This window comes from Tympanuchus pallidicinctus, unplaced genomic scaffold (assembly GCF_026119805.1).
Source record: "Tympanuchus pallidicinctus isolate F22 unplaced genomic scaffold, pur_lepc_1.0 scaffold19, whole genome shotgun sequence".
Taxonomy (NCBI): domain Eukaryota; kingdom Metazoa; phylum Chordata; class Aves; order Galliformes; family Phasianidae; genus Tympanuchus; species Tympanuchus pallidicinctus.
The window spans coordinates 7,076,896-7,095,772 of record NW_026294710.1 but is presented as its reverse complement, the minus strand read 5'-3'; the positions used below and the strand labels follow the sequence as shown (position 1 = coordinate 7,095,772).

General features: G+C 37.4%; 1 protein-coding gene and 1 long non-coding RNA gene across 3 annotated transcripts in view; one reads left to right on the top strand and one right to left on the bottom strand.

Moving 5' to 3' along the window:
• LOC128079589 (uncharacterized) overlaps positions 1-16,643 on the bottom strand; it is a 64,670-nt gene extending 48,027 nt beyond the window's left edge. The window contains exon 1 of the long non-coding RNA XR_008206223.1: positions 13,970-16,643. This is a non-coding gene — a long non-coding RNA (uncharacterized LOC128079589). The remainder of the gene's footprint in view (positions 1-13,969) is intronic.
• An 824-nt stretch (positions 16,644-17,467) lies between these two features.
• SEMA3C (semaphorin 3C) overlaps positions 17,468-18,877 on the top strand; it is a 119,459-nt gene continuing 118,049 nt past the window's right edge. Inside the window, exon 1 of one of the 2 annotated variants that reach the window (XM_052680873.1) lies at positions 17,468-17,665. The gene's annotated coding sequence lies outside the window, so the exon portion shown is untranslated. Of the gene's footprint in view, positions 17,809-18,877 lie in introns of both variants that reach the window. The other variant, XM_052680874.1, reaches the window with a different exon arrangement.

Below are 18,877 nucleotides of genomic sequence, written 5' to 3'. Positions count from 1 at the left end.
ATAATGGCAGGCGATCATCTTTATGTCTCATCTAGCTTTGAGGATCATCATCAAACTACCAGAGGAGAGTAAGATCATTTTAATTATAAACTTTGAAGAAGACTTACTTATTATTCTTCATTTTCAGAGCTCCAATATGTCTGCTTGCTGTGTGAGTCAAAATCCCCAGGCACATTACACTACACTTCTGTATTAATCTGATCCTTTTAAAGCAACAGAATGAAAAATAAGGAAAAGAATCCCCTTACAAACTTTCCATGTGGAAAACTCTCGGATTAGACATTTTTAAACACAAAATTTTATCCCTAATTTGCACCTCTTCTTTTTCTCTAACTTCTCTAGACAACTTGAAAAGCTGCATTCTTTGAATACTTTCAGCATTGCTTGAAAGTAAGCAAATCTAAGAAATCTTTAGTGGTAGTTTTCATCATATTAATAATAAGAAGAAGAATATTAAAATCTAGTTCAGTAGTTAGTTACTTGTAAATAGTATAGCCCGGTAATGTTTCCAAAATGTCCACATTTGGACATATAAGGAAAAAGATGATCAGAAAAAGCAGGTACGATATGATATTTCACACATAATAATCTGTCTGCCTCCAGTGACTTCCAGATTTATTTTCTAAGAGCTCATCCAATCTGTCTGTAAACCCATATAAATAGTTTGCAAACACAACAACCTTTGGCAAAGAACTCCGAAGTCATAAAACCTTTTACACGAATAATCATCACTTTTTGTTTGTTTTGACACTCTCTACTACTGGAAGATAGTAAAGGGGGTCAGCTGATGTGTCTCTCTTGTTCTGAAAAATAAAAAAACATGAATAGATCCCTATCTACACTCTCTACAGGATTAACTCTTTTGCAGATTTTTTTCATATACCTTCTAAGTTTTATTTCTCAAAAGTCTGGTGAGGTGTTTTCATAGGCTGTCCAGGGAGATGGTGGAGTCACCATCCCTGGAAGTTCTCAAGAAAAGAGTAGATGTGGCGCTGAGGGACATGGTTAGTGGCATGGTGGGGATGTACTGACAGCTGCACTAGACGATCTTTGTGGTCTTTTCCAACCTTAATGAGTCTATGATTAAGGAGGTACAGGCACAGGATGTTTTTCTATGACTAATTTTCTGGGTGTTGCAGATCCACTCTGGTTAAGTGAATGGCTCTGTATGCACTGCACATTACAGTTTCTTTGTTAAAAAAAAAAAAAAAAAGTATTTATTCCAAAAACTATCTCATTCACCACTGAAACATAATACCTGAATCCAACATGACGTTGCACCAAACAGCAGCCACAGTGGCAGCACCTTCCATATGGTGCTCACATACTTTTTTAGACAATGGGAGTGTAATTTTATGCTGCTTGCCATAGACACTGGTTTTATTCTTTCTTTATATGAATCAGAATTGAGGAGAAAGGGTAAATGCATGCTCAGTGCTTGTTCTTGCTGTAAGAGAATGAAGATAATATCTGAACTGGATATCTGAATATTTCACCACCTTGCTTTTAGTTCCTCTTGATATCATTCCTCCAAAGCCCCAACAGGAGCTTTTGGCAGTGATTCCTGTTCTCATGCATAATGTATGCAAAGTTATCGCTCCTCATTAGATGCTATTGATTCACTTTGGTTTTAAAGGAACCCAGGCTGAATACCTGTCAGCTTAAAGGAAAATCAGCAGCACATTTTCTGCTTTCCCAAATAGTTGTGTAACAATTATAATATGCAGCATAAAGATTTTTATTCATGGACAGAGAATATAGTCCCAAGAATATTAAATGTGAAGAGGCAACATACAGATGAAGAAGGAAAAGGCTCACAGGACTGTTAAAAAAAGAAAGAAAGAAAGAGGAAAAAAAAAAAAAAAAAAAGTAGCTGTAAAGAATAACTGATAGGTTTGTTGGTTTTTGTTTGTTTGTTTGTTTGTTTTGGCTTGTTTTGTTTGTTTTAAAATCCAATATTTAAACTGTGGGTACTCGCTTTTAAAGTACTGTAAGAAAGAGCAAGGAAGGCAGGTGGGATAGCTGGGATAGCTGGCTTTAGATGGAAAGCCAGAATAAGGTGTAGTATGAGAAGAAGATCAAAGAGAGGGACAGCAATTGTGTGGTGTGCTGGCTGCCAGCACAGGAAGCTACAGTCAAGGCAATCAAGTCAAAGACACAGTGCAGTTATTTAAAAACAGAAATGAATACAGCATGTCTCTGCTTGGCATTCAGATCTGTCTGTAACTCTGTAACTCAGGCTGGAAGTAAACTCCCATTAGCGGGAAAATAGAGGGAGAAACCATAAAATGCTTTGCAGATCTGGTTGTCTTTATCTTCATTAGTAAATCTAGCCAACCCAGCAAATCCATTCCAGTGTGCAAATGCTTCAGCAAACCATAAAGGAAATGGAGGAGAAAGTGGGAAGAGAAACACATGACAGTGTGGAATAAAAAGTGTTGACCATTTAAAACAGATTGTTTTCCTCCTGGTTAAAATGTTAGTGGCAAAGTTGCAAGGTTTCTTGCATTGCAAAATAATAACTAGCTCAGTGCACCATTCATAAAATTAAAGTCTCAAAGGATTCACTCTGCTAAGTGACTCAGTGACTCCAGCTGCCTGCAGGACATAGGCCTTAGGTTTTCTCTAAACATACCTTTATTTAATCACTATAGGTAGATATAAAGTGAGTACTTCAATCCCACAATTCATTGAAACAAAACTGGATTTTGACTCTTTATGAGCTTTATGATTGATTACATATCTATATATTCCTGATAAATAAACAGGAGAAGCAGCAAATAATGCAGAGGAAAAAAAAAAAAAAACAAAAAAACCAACAGCAGAGAATGAGTCATACAGTCTTCTAGCAATGATACTACACTGATCAGCATATATGTGATGGTGAAGTTACAGGCTGCAACTTTACCTATTTTTTGCTGAAGTTACAAGCTCTGGGATACAGATCCATCAGCGATTCCAGCTGACACACAGTCAAGGCACACTGTCTACCTTTGGTGCCAAGTGCTCACCTTTCCTTTGCACAGAAATGTCAAACCATTGGTGGATGTTAAAGAACAGAGCTAGCTACAGCTATTTTTGTTTTAGTTAGCATCAAAATGTATTTGGTTAGATCGTTGTCAGCAGTATCATGAATTTTCAGTTTATCCCAGAAGATTTGTTTGCAAACACTGCTGAAAAATTCAGCCAAGTTAAATACATTGTATATTCGCCTAATGAATTAAAATACATTATCATGACAACTATTTCCTTCATGCCTAATTAGCAAGCCTTATGGGCTCTAAAATCTTACCAGTGCTATTAAGTAACTAAAGGTTTAGTTCTTGCAACACTTTTCTTGCTGGGTAGCACTTTATTATGTGAGCCCTCCCCCGGACTTCAGGGACCCTGCTGGATCTCCTCAACACAAAATAGGATTTTGTCTCAGGCATCTGTCATTAGAGAGTACTTGCAGGAAGCCTCATATTTTCTTTGATGTGTATAAATACACTTAATAAACCTGAAGAAATCTCAGCTTTGGCAAACCAGTGCATCCTTAAGATGCCTGTACTGTAGGTGGGGAATTTATTTGTGCGTGTTTTGAAAAAGGCAGGTGGGCAAGGTGTGAAGTTGTACTATGTACATTATCCTATCATATTTTGCTCACTGTTTCAGATTCCAAATTTCTTCTTCTTCTTCTTTTCAATTCCTTATTTTCTCTGCTTTGCAATATTTTATTTTTTTTTTTAATCTTTTATTTTTTACTCTGGATACATAAGCATTTGTTTCTTCCAAAGGCTCAGAAATGCCACATTCACTTCCAAACCTATGTCTCTTCTCAAACAGCAGCGCGGTTCAATGCTGCCAAATCCAAATTTGTGGGCTAGATGCCTTGATTAACAAAAGTAACCTGAAACTCTGTAAGCTTTGTATAATGCTAACATCTGCATTTATTCAGCTGCAGATCATATGCACAAGGCTAGCTCCTAGCTGGTGTAAACAAGGAAGGCTTCTCTGAAGTTGGTGAGGATTGCCTCCACTGACACAAGCTAAACATATGATATTATATTCCTTAGTTCACTTCCCTTGCACAAAGTTGGTCAGATTGTCAGTGAGGTGCTCATTCATAAACTACCCACGCATACTTTCACTATAAATCACAGCTCTCAATTACAAAGTCAAATATGTATCATTGCTTATATCACGGATGTGCTGAGACAGTTTCATGTGGTACGAAAGTTTATTGAAACCAAAATTTATTCACAGATTTTCTATTTAAAGATGAATCTTGGAAAGTTTTATACCATTATAGCCATCTTTTTGTGTCTAAATCAACCAATTTTGCTGTCTCTTCCTGCCATGCTCTATGCCTGCTTAAGAATAGCAAACGGAAGTAAAAAAAATGGAAAAGACAAAGGGAAATAAAGCTGCAGCCTTAGGAGCAATCATAAAATCATAGACTCATGAAATTTGGAAAAGGCCACTAAGATCATCTAGTCGAACTGTCAGTACATCCCCACCATGCCCACTGAACTATGTCCCTCAGTGCCACATCTACACTTTTCTTGAGAACTTCCAGGGATGATGACTCCATCATCTCCCTGGACAACCTGTTCCAATGCTTCACCTCTCTTTCAGAGAAGATTTTTTTTCCTAAATTTCTTCTTTACTATATGGGTGGGAATTGTAGAGACAGAGGCAAATTCACCTCACTGGAACACAGTATAAGGGCAGGCAGGGATCAAAGAAAGGACAGGCTGAGACCAATGTCAAGAAATTAACCTTAGATATAGATAGAGGAAAAACTCTGCTATGAGAGAACCAAAATGGAGTGGGCTGCTTAGAGTGTCATTGCCATCCACAGAGAGTTCTAGAATTGATAGGATATGGGAAAAGTGTCTCTCTCAGAGGCTGGAGTAGACATCAGAATTGGTCTCGCTTTGAGAGGGTGTTGATTGAGATAAAATCCCTGAAAATCTAAGTCATGCTGTGATTCTGGAATTTAGTTTAATTTACTTATCAGGTGCCAAAAGTGTTGACAGTTTCAGTGCCTGTAGATGAGTAACACTGCATTAACATGAATGTTTAAAACAAAACTGGTGCACTCCTTTATGATGGGAATTACCTTATATGTTTTGGTACGATGCTATGATAGATGGTAATAATATATAGTATAATTTATTTCACTGAAACTCTCCCCACCCCAACAGATGACATTCTAATTTATCTGTGATGCTCTGATAAAACCTATAGTTTAGGCAGATATTAGGAATACGAAAATACTTTCGGGTATTTTCTATACAATACACACTTGCTCCAGTGCACTAGTTATGACTCCTGAAAGATTTTGTTTCATCCTCAGATTCAGATTTCTAAAGAAAATGTGTATTCCAAATTACATAGCTCTGAAACAGTATTATAAGAATGAAGTGTTTTTGTTTCTGTAAACATTAAATGCCAAAGGATTTGAATTGCATTTGATGTTAAATTTTTTTTTAAAAAAGGGAGGTTGGTTATTAATACATTTTTTTAAATCCATAGATGTTAGCAAAGCATTCTTTGTTTCTAAAATCTATAGTGCATATAATGATAACTAGGTATTTGGTTTTTTAAGCACACATTTTTTAAACACATATAGAGAAAGTGAAGTTTTTACTTAGAATTCCCTTCAATGTTATTATTTGCAGTTTATTTTTAATATTATCTAAAGTGATATATTGACCTCAAAGGAACATAAGTAGCAAAAAGAAATCCTTTTTTTTCCTTTGCTTCCATCATGTTTGTATATCCTATATAAAAATTAATTCTATTTGGACTGTGTACAGAGGGACATCTGCTCACTGTGTACAACTGCTGATCTGCATACAAATCCTGTGCTCCACTGTCACAAAAAACTACTAACCACATATAAGGAGATCACGTGTTCTTTACTTAATGTGGTTGTGCAAGGAGAACATGAAAATAAAATTAAAAAATAAACCATTCTCTTCTGATTACAATTTACATCACCTTGCACCTGTGTAAACCACATAACAAGGTGTGAAGAAGTCAGAAGCTAGGGCCTGAATACTTCTCCACTAACAAAGATGCTTTAAAAAGATCATTGTCTAAAATTAGTTTCTACTACAGGAGAAGAAAATTAACATACTTAAATATTTACAAAGGGAATAAGAATCAACTAGGAAATCAACATCCTCTCTAACATGTAAATAGCATATGACAAACTATTCAGAATGGAAGATGTATTCAACAACTTGAGCCCCATTTTCTTTGCATGCATCTTCCTGAATAGACTTGATTTTTGATAATGTTCTCATTATTCAAAAATATTTTAACTGGTCATTACCCCAGGATGAAAATAAGCAGGAATGAGTCCTGAGGCTGTTTGAGGTGGCTCAGAAATATTCATTTGCACTTTAAAAGAATTTTCTGGCATATTAGAATTGTTCTTTGAATGCTCAGAGTTTGCAATATGATGGAAGACACTCTTGGTAAATGTTCTTTCTCGTCAGTAGTCCCTTTCGAATTTAACTAGGTTGCTAAATTCATGCCTTTCTTTGATTTGGAAGAATGCCTCACAGATACATGGCAAATGTGTGACACTATTTCAGACAAGGTGGATTCATACAATTTCAAAACCACAAGTTATGTTCTGATGATACTGAACTTTGTTGAAAACTTCATAAAGCTCTTCAGTATTTGCTTTGAGCTACTTAGAGTCACAATGGATTAATTTTAAGGATCTACCTAAAGGCAATACAGACTTAGGCCAAATACTGAGAAACAGATCCTCTGAAAAGTTTCCTATTCCTATAGAGAAGTTAGAGAAAGAATGTGCTGAGAGAGTTCTCTTGTCTCCTTTTCTGTAGGAGGTGAAGGGACAGCACACAGGAATGGAGGTAAAACTGTGACACAAGGGAATTAACGATCAAAGGCACAGAAAAAAATTTGAAGTATAACTTGAGAACCATAGCAAAAAAAAATTCCTTTTTTTTTAAAAAAAGAAATAAATACAAAACCTACAGCAGTTAGCAGACAATATTTTCTTTTAAACTCATTTGTTTCTTGACCAATCCTCACCTGAATAAAGCTATTGTCCTAAAGAAAGGCAGAAACAGGAGAATGGGACACCTGAGTACAAGTCTGAAGTTTGTAGAAGGCTGTAGATCTCCTTCAGAGCAATGCCACAAAAGAGAGTAAAGGAAAATGTATCCACTGGCCTATTGAAGCCAATGACTCCTGAAGTGATAACAGATATTTCCTTCTAAGAGAGGAAAAGTAATAGCTCTTTCATACCTGACTACCCTGCTTGTTTTCAAAGACAGTTGTAATGAACTGCCTAAAATAGCATTTCATGAAGTAGTTCTGTGTTTAAAGTTACTGGCAAAGTGCTGAAAAACCTTGAAACCTGTATCTAATGTATGTTGCCAAGATACATAATGTTTATGCTAAACAGAGAACTAAAACAACAGAAGGGAAACATTGCCTTTTTACTATTATTGTTAAGATACAGAGTAAGTCTGTTACTAATACAGAGGAGAAAATAGCATAGCATAGCAAGGCTTCTTGCTCCCAAGTAGGTACAGACACCATTACACATCCACACTCAACTGAATCATAAAGATGCATTAGGTGCTCTGGATAGAAGTGCTTGCTTTTCAGGCCATCCTTAAGACTTTACAGCATTTCAAAGACCCCACAGTCTCTAGTATAATTTCTTGTTAGTGGATAGTATTTATACGTACTGAAGTTTTCACTCCAGTTTGTCATCTATTATTTGAGATCTCCAAGTAGATATTTAATAATTATAATATTATTATAAAGGCAAATAAGCATTATGTGATATTGTTCAGGCACATAACTGAATCCATTCAAGTGGGTGTACAAGTAATTCCACAGGTCGAGCAAATGCAGCATTCATGAAAGCTGCCAGTCATGGAGCTTTCTGATTGCTGCCTATTCCCAATCAATATGACAAAAGTACTCATGCCTTACCCAGACTGTACACTGGAATTTATCCCAGCTGTACCATTTCAGGTTTTTTCAGATTAATTTAACAAAAATCTTGGCATTCTTCCTCAGGCAGAAAGAAGGTGGAAAACATGATGCTGCAGATGAAGAATTTGATTGATTTGATTTTCATTACTTCAGTTACTAATGGCAGGATTTCCAGAACAGATAATGAGGTATCATTGACTTGGGGAGTTTATATAATTCTTACAAATACATGCAAGCAGTAATGAAAATTAATTATTAGCTCATAATTCAGTGGACTTATTAGCTTTACCAGAACAATAACTTTTTTAGTGAAACTGCCGTAATGGATTTTCAACCCCTAGTGCAATAGCCCTGCAATGAAAAAGTGTGTTGAAATCTAAAGAATTTAAATCTTTCACCTTGTTTTTGAGTAAATATTAATTAATAATTATTCATAAAACTACACATGACAAAAGGACTTGTGTTCAGCCGCCACTGTCTCCAAATAACAGGCTACCATTGGATCTCTGTGCTTTTCCGTTATACTTCAATAGGAGAAAAGATCTGACAAGCTGGAGAATATCCCAAACTTATTCAAAATCTATTTGTATTCTACTGGCCAAATATATTTTTCCTTCAGTTTTCAGTGACAGTGACTTACAGGTAGACATTATGGGAAAAATTACATAATTCTCAGAAACAGGACAATGAAATACATCCCTAGAATATGTTAAATAGTACTGAGCCAGAAAATGACATTCTGAAGAAACTCAGAATTGAAAGAATGCATAAAAGGATAACAACCAAATACTGTGTTTAGAAACATTAGTAACACCTGATATAACAGGGTAAGACGTAGACAATGACAGCTTGAGATATCCAAAATGTTTGGCCATGAAACTGTTCATGAAATGCAGAACTGAAGCTAACATGGTAACAGCTCTTTAGGACTTTGAAAGCCTTACGTAGTGCACAATTATTTATTTAGAAGTTTTGTTGTTCCAGACTGAAGAGTTTCTATGTTCCTGAGAAACAGTCCACCATTCACCAACAAGTCATAACAAGAAGTCACAATAACATTTTTTCCATCACAAAGCTTCTAATGTCTGCATTTTGATACAGTGCATCTCTCTGTTCTTCCTGTTCTCTCAGCCTGTGTCACTCCTCAAAAACTTCAGAAGATCAGGTTTAAGAATTCATCCCCTCTGTCTCATACATGCTCTCCTTTACATTAAATCTGTTTTCATTATAATATTTTAAAGGTGTGCATAAACAAGTGCTTCACATCAGCTCCACCAAGACATACTTTCTCAATCACATCCACAGGTCAAACCACCAGCTTCCGGCTTTGCCTTCTTCTGTGGTAATTTCTAAACTGCAAAAGAAGTACTTTCCCTCTTATTTGGCCTTGCATTTTCAGGCTATCCAGAAAGAAAATACAAAGACAGGGAACTAAACTACTCTCAGTAACTCAAAGTATTTCTAATTACAGAGGTATACATATTTATTATTTGTTTAGTACGTGAATGTGAAGAATTGTCATTTCTTAGAATATGTGTTTATATTGAGATATATTTTCTGTTCTAAGTGCATATATAATGCCTTCTTGTGGCAAATTTAAAGATTTCTTCCAATGTATTATTTCTAACATAATTTACATTATGAATTTATATTCAGAAAGAAATACTTACCTTGGAAAGAAAAAGTAAAGAGAAAGCAAAATATGCTATGCATTATATTAGGTCAAAATCAGCCACGCTTTTTGTTTTCATTTGTACTTCTTTCTCTGTGACATTTGAGTCACCAAAGCATTTTTTTGGATAATTAGGATAAGAAACTCAGTATATTCTGATGAGTGATCTTTGCAATTCAAAGTTAAAATATATATAAATATCATGCATATATTATGCATATATATTAACTAATGTTGACATGGTCTTCAATGATTTCTGGAAGTGTTTGTAATACAAGGAAACTCCAAGGAATAAACAGACAACATTGTGGTGAAACATTACTGAAAAAGTTTATCTCCAATTTTCCAATTCTTTGGAAGTACATTAAGATAAATTTCTATCTAGTATTCTAAATGTTAACAACAGCAAATAGAAAAGCTCTTAAGAAACATTTGTATCTATCCTACGTTTTTCTTTTGTTGTTGTTTTTTTTTCTTCTTCTTCCTGATTAAATTTGAATGATTTACAGTGATTAAACATATAAAGTTATAATTTTGGAGAAGGTACTGTGTTCTGCCTGCCATCCAAACTACAGACTTTTTTTTTTTTTTTTTGTCTTCTTGACTTAAAACAAACTACCGCTAATAGATTTAAATAAAGATTCAATTAACAGATGTTCTGGAAAGAGGCAGACAGAAAAAAGATAAATATTTAATGGAATGTTTAATGGAATGTTTATATTCTGAGAGAAAAAAAAATTAAATGTAGACTCACTTTAAATTGTGATTCTTTTAATAAGAAGCCAAGAGCAAAATTAAAGTAATAGAAATGTCAGTACGCTAGAAAATTCTTAGACTTAATTCACAATGCTGTATTATATGATGCTGTATCTCTTCTGCATTAGGAGTTCCATAAAGCCTGTGGTAACTTTGAGTGGACAATTAATAAAACAATAGGCAGAAATCACATCTTAATTTATTATGACCAATAAATTGGTAGATAATATGCTATGACCTATCATTCTTCTCAGCCCTTCTTTTTTAAAGAATAAAATTTGATTTTAAATGATGACTTAATGTTATTTCAAATTAGCCCATATCTTGATTGGCCTCGGGCCTATAAAAGTATGAAGAATCAGCACTCTTTCAGACTCCTCTGAACATCCTCTGACATCATAGGTTTTCACTATCCAAGCCAAGAGTTTGTTAGTGTGTTTTAGGCCACATATTCTAATGAATATAATGGGCTGGTTTTCAAGAAAGGATTTGATGACTGAGATATGATTACTTACCATACTAAAATAGCATTGTTGAAGAGACTTTCAAAACATCTATTGCACTGAAAGTGGGGGGGGGGGGGGAAGAGGGGGAAAGCAGAAGCTCCTGTCCCTGTGAACTACAAGCATCTGGAAATGAATACCTGTGACAAAGGGAGAAAAGGGTTCACATGACCAAGTATACAGCACCGGACATGAAAAAGACAAGAGCTTCCATTCTGTCCTTTTTAGGATCTTAGAAGTATGCAGAGGTATCTATATAATGAAGCAAAATGATCAGTAGAGGTAAAACATCAATGCAATGTCAACTGCACCATGCTGATTCCAGGACAAACTTTGATTCACAGCAAACAATATGACATTCTTTTAAGAAACAGAAAAGAACACTTTGCTGGAAGCAGGAATGCTTCCAGCTATGATCAAGAATCAGAACTTGAACTCCATGGTATCTTGATCTTTTCCACCTCTTCCCCTACGGAGAGCTCTGGATTTGCATGAAAATTACCACTACTTACTTAAGAAAAATTGAGAACAGAGATCTACTTAAAGATCCTGACTTTAGTAACAGCTAGGCTATTATGTAAAAGAAGCTTGATGAGTAAAGAAAGAAACGTCCCTAGGGACTCTGTGTCTTCTGATCCATACACACAGATCCTCAATCTTCTCCAGGGAAGAATGTGCATTATTCAGGTTGTTGCAGACTATGCTCTGTATAGTATGCACAGATTAAGTTATGTCCTTTTTTAGTAACTTTGCTTTTCTTTCATCTTGAGATAAGTTATTTAACTTCTCTTCTGCATGAAAAAAACTTCTGTAGGAAAGTAGCAGGGACAGTTTTCAAAAGAACGTGTTCAGAGGACAAGGCATTTGCAGAGAGCTCCTTCTACCCTGCACACTCTTAAAGTAACAGCTTCCATATCCAAACAACATGCAGTGAGCAACTAGCTAAGAAATATCATCGGTACCTCTTAGCCTGTACTTACTGAGAACTAAATAAATTAAAGACTGCAATGTGTACAGTCATTACTTTTCAATTCATGGTGGGAAATAGGATTGGATTGGTATATTACCTGAGACCCAAAAGGAGATGGGTAGCTTTCTGTAATAAGGCTTCTGGGACAGGCTTTATATAACCAGATTTTGTGTTTCAAACCTAAGACAAATGAAACCATAAGGTCTTTTTTTGTCTGTGTTTTTTTTTGTTTGCTTGTTTGTTTTTTGCCAACCAGTGAATCACATACTCTATAAACGATGAAAAAGCTGAATCATAGGCAAAAAGGCCACCTCTCCAAAACCTCCTTCCAACAAGTGAGAGGAAGTGATGTGAGCCCTTAAGCATGTAGAAACAAATCAAGCATCAGGCTGGGTAGTGGCAGCTCATGCTGGAAGCTGCCATGATATCCACAGTGTTGTCATTGGCCTCCTCTATTCAACATTAATCTCTTCTCCCTAATCCTCCTACCTCTATTTTCCTGTTTGGATAAAAAACTTCTCCATTACAGCTCCTGTTTTCTACCCCTGTGGCCTAGTAGATCTCCTCGTACCACAAGACCTTCATTCCAAGTTCTTCCAACACAGAGACAACAAGCACATTATTGCACCATCCATGCACTTGTGTTTATATTTACAGCTTATTTGGCCTGAAGCCATCTTTAGCACATCGAGGACCATCCCTTTTCATTCGAGTCTTCCTAATGCATATTCTTATTAATTCACTTATTAAGTCCAAATAATGATGACTTGTTTTATTTGTTAAAAGCTAAAAATCCAGCTTTGTCTAAGCAGAGTGGCTCCAGTTATATCACTGACGTCATTTAATCATACTTGCTAAAAGATGGAAAATCTGACCAAAAGGCTGTGCCTTTCCTAGGAACAGCAATAATGTGGTTGTCTCACTGAAGAGGGAGGACCATGAAGGCCTGGTAACATACCAGAATCAGCTTACATCTTTTGTACAGACACAGAAGTATTTATTTGATGATGACCTTAAAGAAATCACAATAGGTCCCTTCCAACTCAAAATATTCTATGATTCTATGACAGAGCTCACTGTGAAGTGCTGGCACAATGACTTCCAGGGAAGCTATTCAGAGCTGTGTCATTCTGCCTGGAGACAACTGGAGTTTTATCAAAATAAGAGCATGTTTGCCCCCTTCCCAGACACATGATGCATTAATACAGCTTCACTGATCCTGTTCGTAAGTACCATATTTTTCTTAAGCTATGAAAAGACAAATTGTCTCCTGCTAAAGAACTTTCATTGAGTACAAAGTAGTAAAAAGCAAACTGTTTGGTGAATTCAGTCTGACAACGTATTATTAGTTACATTCCAGAGGTTTTATAAGGCTTTGACCTTTGTGATGAAGCCTTGCTCTTCATGAGCAGTCCTTGTTTGACCCATGTGAATAAGCCCATTGACCAGTCAGGACACATTATGCCCAAAGACCTCACGCCATCTCTGATCATTCAGAAGTATCACCAAAAGCTTTATCTTTAATGTTTCCTGCAGTCTTTGGATGATTTGTTATGAATAAAAATATAAAGCACAATTCATATTAGCAGACCTTCAAAACAAAAATCCAATATCTTTCCTAAAATAAACGGATGCATTTCACAATTTCTCCAGTTCTTGTAACTGTGGAAGAAACAAAGATGAACTAATTGAATTACCAATGACCATGCATTTCTGTAAGGGGATTTGACACTCATACATGAAGACAGAAGAAAAAGAACTTAATACCATTTTCTCTTACCATTTAGAAAATGCACATCACAGTATATGCAATTCCTCTGATTTTTAAATAAGGACTGGATCACATTTGATGGTCACTTTAATGTCTTTACTATATTTTTTTTTGAATAATAGTTAGCATCTGACCTTGCTTGAGTAATAAGTTTGTGTTTGTGTTCAAAGCAGAAACTGAATATTGAAGCTCTTGTTAATGAACAGTTATTGAAGATCCAGAGAAATTACCTGATTCTTTTCTACCAGGCCATCTTTACCATTCAACCTGTGTCTTTGGAGATTTCTGTCTTCTTCCTCTACCATCTTCATTGCTCTCACCTTTTAAAACTATGCTCCTTGTGCTCCTACTGCCTCCAATAATTTTCCACTTTTTCAGGAGCGTAAAACCTATGTGGGGAAGAAAAACGCAAACAAAAACAAAACATAAAAGTCAAACCCCAATCAAAACCTTAAGTAAAAACTCAGATCTGCCCTTGACTTTCTTCTTTCTGGCTGCAGTTAGTGTTTAGGTCTAAAGCTAGGCCTGTGTCCATTAGTATAATTTGTTTGGGTAAGAAGCAAATACCATGCACAGATAGAACAAAATCAGCATCTGGTTGTTTTGGCCATGAGTGTCTGCTTAGATCACAGTGTGGGGTCAGAACTGCTCCAATTCCAAAGCTGAGAGCAAGGGATGACTCTGTGCTGTCACATGTGATGCCACCTGGAGTAACTGCATGCAGCTGTAAAACCCACATGCAACTCAAATCAGGATAAGAAGCAAAACCTACAGCCTGCTTTGTGAATATATCAATAATTAAAAATCAGCTACAAAGCTGAATTGAACTTAATTGTCCTCATCTCCATGTTAGCCAGAAAAATACGCAGCCTGGAAAGCAAGTGTCTTGCATACTTTTCATTTCACTCATAGGGCTTATTCGTGCCAGTAGATATTGAAACCCCACCTCTTGGTTTGGAAAAGTAATTTCCATTCCATGAGTTTTGCTTGAAGCTAATGCATGCTATTAGAAAACATCTGAAGTAAAACTTTAACCATTTCACTCAGCCCAGCTGTGAAGTTCAAACTGCTTTTTAAAGTTAATTATCTTGCTCTGACCTGCACATATGCACGTTAAATACAAATAAATCAATATGGCATGCTTATTCATGTCTCAATTTGCTTTTTGTTTTTAAAATTAGCATACTCTTGATTTGCCTAACAGATATACAAGTATGATGGTATCTCACAGATTAAAGTTTTGTGTTTGTCTCTTTGTAGTTCTTTCACTATTTTATAAAATTCAAAGTCCTTGAGGGAGTGTCGGAAATCCCCATAATTTTCTTCAATGTTCTATTTTACCTTTTTATCTCTGATATAGCTAGCACATTTGAAAAAGAAATGCAGATAGCCAGATGACTCCCTGGTATTCATATATACCAAAGTACAGACAAATGCAAGTGACTTGAACTAATGCTGACACTGATTCATGCCTGAGTGTTTTGTTGTCTTTTCCTAAGGATGCCTTATTAGGAACATGTGTTTGTGATCTTAACTACAAAATTTTTCTTCTGAACTTTGAGAAGAAAAAGTAGAACTGTCAAACTTTTTTCTTTTTAAAGGTTAAAACAAATATTTGAGAAGGATGGTTACAATCACCATGGTTTCCACTGCTGGTTATTTTGTAGTACCACTGTCCTTTGACTGGCATTGTCACCTACTACAATTCTTCTAAAAAATTCTACTGAAAGAGAGGTTATTTCATATCTTTGCTTTGTGGTTTTCTGAGCACTCTCCTCTGAATCAGCCAGCACAGACCACAGCAAGAGAGAATATAGAGTTAGCTGATTCACTCCTGCTGCTTGGTGTGGTGATCTCTAATTGCACTTAGTTGTGGGGATTTTCCAAAGCAGACAAGTGACTTCTCCTCTTGCCAGGTTGCTGCTGTCAGATTTTGAGGCATTTGGACATTACCACATCTCAAGAGTGCACAGCATCATGTTCACACCACCCAGCCATTAAATGAACAAGCTCACTGGTGGTTTAGGTTAACAGCTCTCAGTGGCAGCAAATACCCATGCATTTTGTCATGGTTTCCCTGTATTAAACAGAACTAGAACAAAAACAACAGAGATCTGGAGAGTTTAGTTCACTTGGTGGCATCATCTGGTCTGTCCTCAAAGTGTGATACGAAGTGAGTAAAGCTTTGCAAAATTCTGAACTCCATTCTTTTTGAGAATCAGCTGTAAATCTGATGCTTCACTTGAGCGGAAGAAACATCCCATACATTCAGGTTCTGAGATTATGATGTCTCATAATGCAGTAGTCTCTTGTTGAGGAAAACACTGATGTTTGCCTGGCACAGAAACCTGGGGAAGAAACTTTCTGAATAGTGTGACTCCAATACATGTAGGTGAGCTTTCACAAAGTGGTTTGTATACTGACTACAAAGACATCCAAGTCATGGACTAAACTTGCTCAGTAAGGGCAGCGTACTGTGGTTACAAAGCACTAGTATTATTAGCTGTTTTAGTTAGTATGGCTAGACTGTAACAGCTGGAAACAAAGCTGTAACTTAAATGTGGGCACTGATTCACTTTGAGTCCTTGTTTACTTGTTAACATATTTCTGCCTGTAGGACAAGCCTCAATAATGGGACAAGGCTCCATAAGTATTCAGAAGTAGTGCTGCAATAGCATTCAGCAGTGCAACCCTCATCTAGATTACTGAACACTTTCCCTTGCAAAAGTGGAAATCTTGATTCAGAAGCATTCATTCCAAATGTCAAACCAAAACAGAATATACTCAAAAAAGAAAGAGAAAAAAAAAAAACCCAAAATATTAAGGAAAACCTTTCCACAGGCCTTGGCTATAAAATAGCCCAGAATCCAAATACAACTGTTTGGAACATACTAGTGGCTTTTGGAGAGATGCTGCAATTTCCATTTTCAAAACATCTTGGTTAAATGTTCAAGTGTCTGCTCCCTGACTGTAAAAACCCCACGGAAATAAATAAATAAATACATAACCGAACAACAACAAAACCAGAAAGTCTGCAAGAGGTAACATTCAGGACCTCAGGCAAAACCGAGCCGCTCCCTGCCTCCCGAACTGGGGAAAAGATTCAGAAAGCCAATGGAAAACTCCTGGTACAATCAGCGGGCTGAGCTACGAATCTAACTACTGCTAGAATGTTTTTTTCGCTTGTTTGTTTGTTTGTTTGTTTTTTCTTAGTTCCAAATAGGGGAAATAATTCAGAAAAAAAAAAAAAAAAAAAAAAAAAAAACCCAAAAAAAACAGAGAGAGAGAAAGACACCTCCCTGTCCGGCGCTGGATATGACCTGGTTTCTTCCTCCCCACAACCCTGCTTCGTTCCCTCTCTTCACAGTGACATCTACCGGCCTGCCCCGAAGGCTGCCCCGCACCGTCCCGCTCGCAGCCCGGGGCCGCTCTCCTCCGGCACGGAGCCCGCAGCGCTGCCGTCGGGGCACAGCGGCAGCTCCTGTTCGGCCCGCAGCACCGAGGGGAGGAAACTTTCTCAGCGAGTTTCTTCCCAGCGAGCTCCACGGCTGCGCGACATACGCGGGTGCGAGCCGGCGGAGAAACTGGAGAGCAACCTGCTGCCGCCTTTCTCCTGGGACGAGCCGGGTGCTGCTCCCTCAAAAGGCTTTTATTGCGTCGGGAACCCCCCCGAGCGATCAGGCTGCGCGCCTACTCTGTGCTGCCGAGCGGAGCTTGGGGCGGGCCGGCGGCTCCGCGTTCCGCGGGGTGTGGCCTCGGCATTATTTATGAGCTCCAGCCCCTATTTGCTCAGCTAATGATGCACCGCCGTGCCTTGCCTCTCAGCGCGGCGGCGAGGGCCGGGCAGCGCTGTAACTGGAAACCGGAGCCTTCACCGTCGCCGCGCGGCCACTTTCCATTCACTTCTAGGTGCTTCATTGAGGGCTGGGGAGAAGCGCTCCCGGTGCCTTAGGATTATTTTACAAAGGAATTGGGAGTACCTTTGCTACCACGAGGAAGAGAGACTTTTCTTTATGGTTTGTTTTTATTTTATTTTATTCTATTTCTCCTCCTCACCATGAGCTAGGTTTGGAATTAAAACGTTCTGGTAACAGGAGTGGAGCTCATAAACTGATAGAAACCAGATAGAAATCTGTATTACTGGTTCCTTCAATAGCTGGTAAGCATGATTGGAAGTTCTCTTTCTCTGCTGTAATAAATGTGAAATGTGTTTGATATTTGAGTTTCCCTGCCGTTCGCAGATACTTTAAGTAATATTTTCTGGATTAGCATAGTCTGGATTTGAGGTTTTCCTTTTTTTTCCTTTCTTTCTTTTCTTCTGGTGAGTGGTTTTCCTTGTGGGATGTCAGGTTAAGAGTGAGGCTGCAGCAGATGACACCTGCACAGCACTTATGGCAGGGCTGCATAATACTTTCCAAAGCAAAACTGTATGCTGGAAGCAACCTCTGTGACAGGAAAGCTTCAGCACTTCAGTAGCAGTTTGCTGGTTTGTTTACAGCTTGAGTAAGGTCTAAGAGCAGACATGGACAGAAATGGAGTTGCTTTTTGCTTTTTGTTTGTCCAAAAAGATTATTTAAGAGGTCTTGAAAAGATTTGAGGTCTGTGTGTTGTCAGCGCAGGTCATGTGCATGGGATGTGCTGAATATAGTATCATGACTTACTGAGATAAATTCAGAGCTGGGATATAAGCCCAAATAGGCTTCAAACCTGCTATGAGTTTGTGCTCAGTTACTAGATGTGTAAATCTCTGAAATGTACCTTACTGCCATTAGGTTACTGACATGTCAGACACCCTGAGATACCTCTGTGGCACTGTATGCATTTATTATTTATGTGTCTAACAGCTGGGTAGGAACCATGCTGCTTACAGCCTCGATCTTACATTTGCCTGTCACTTCTGTGTGAACAGTGAAGATGTGTGATTTGAGCAATGAAATGTAGTAATGTTTCAGTCCTGTAGCTGATTGCGCTGGAGTTGGCAGGAGGTATGAGAGTGGGAAGGAAAGAGTGCTGAAAGGTTTATTTTTTATTAGTATTATTTCTTACAGTATCATTTAAGAGAAGACAGAAAGTCATATGCTTGTTCCTCTGACTTTTCATCTCTATTGCAAAGAAAGCAAAGTGCTACTACTGTAAAATACTAATCCCACTGCATCTCTTAAATCACATGTTCAGTGTGATTGGCTATTTGTTTTGGCCTGACAAAGCAATCTTATCAGGATTTAATG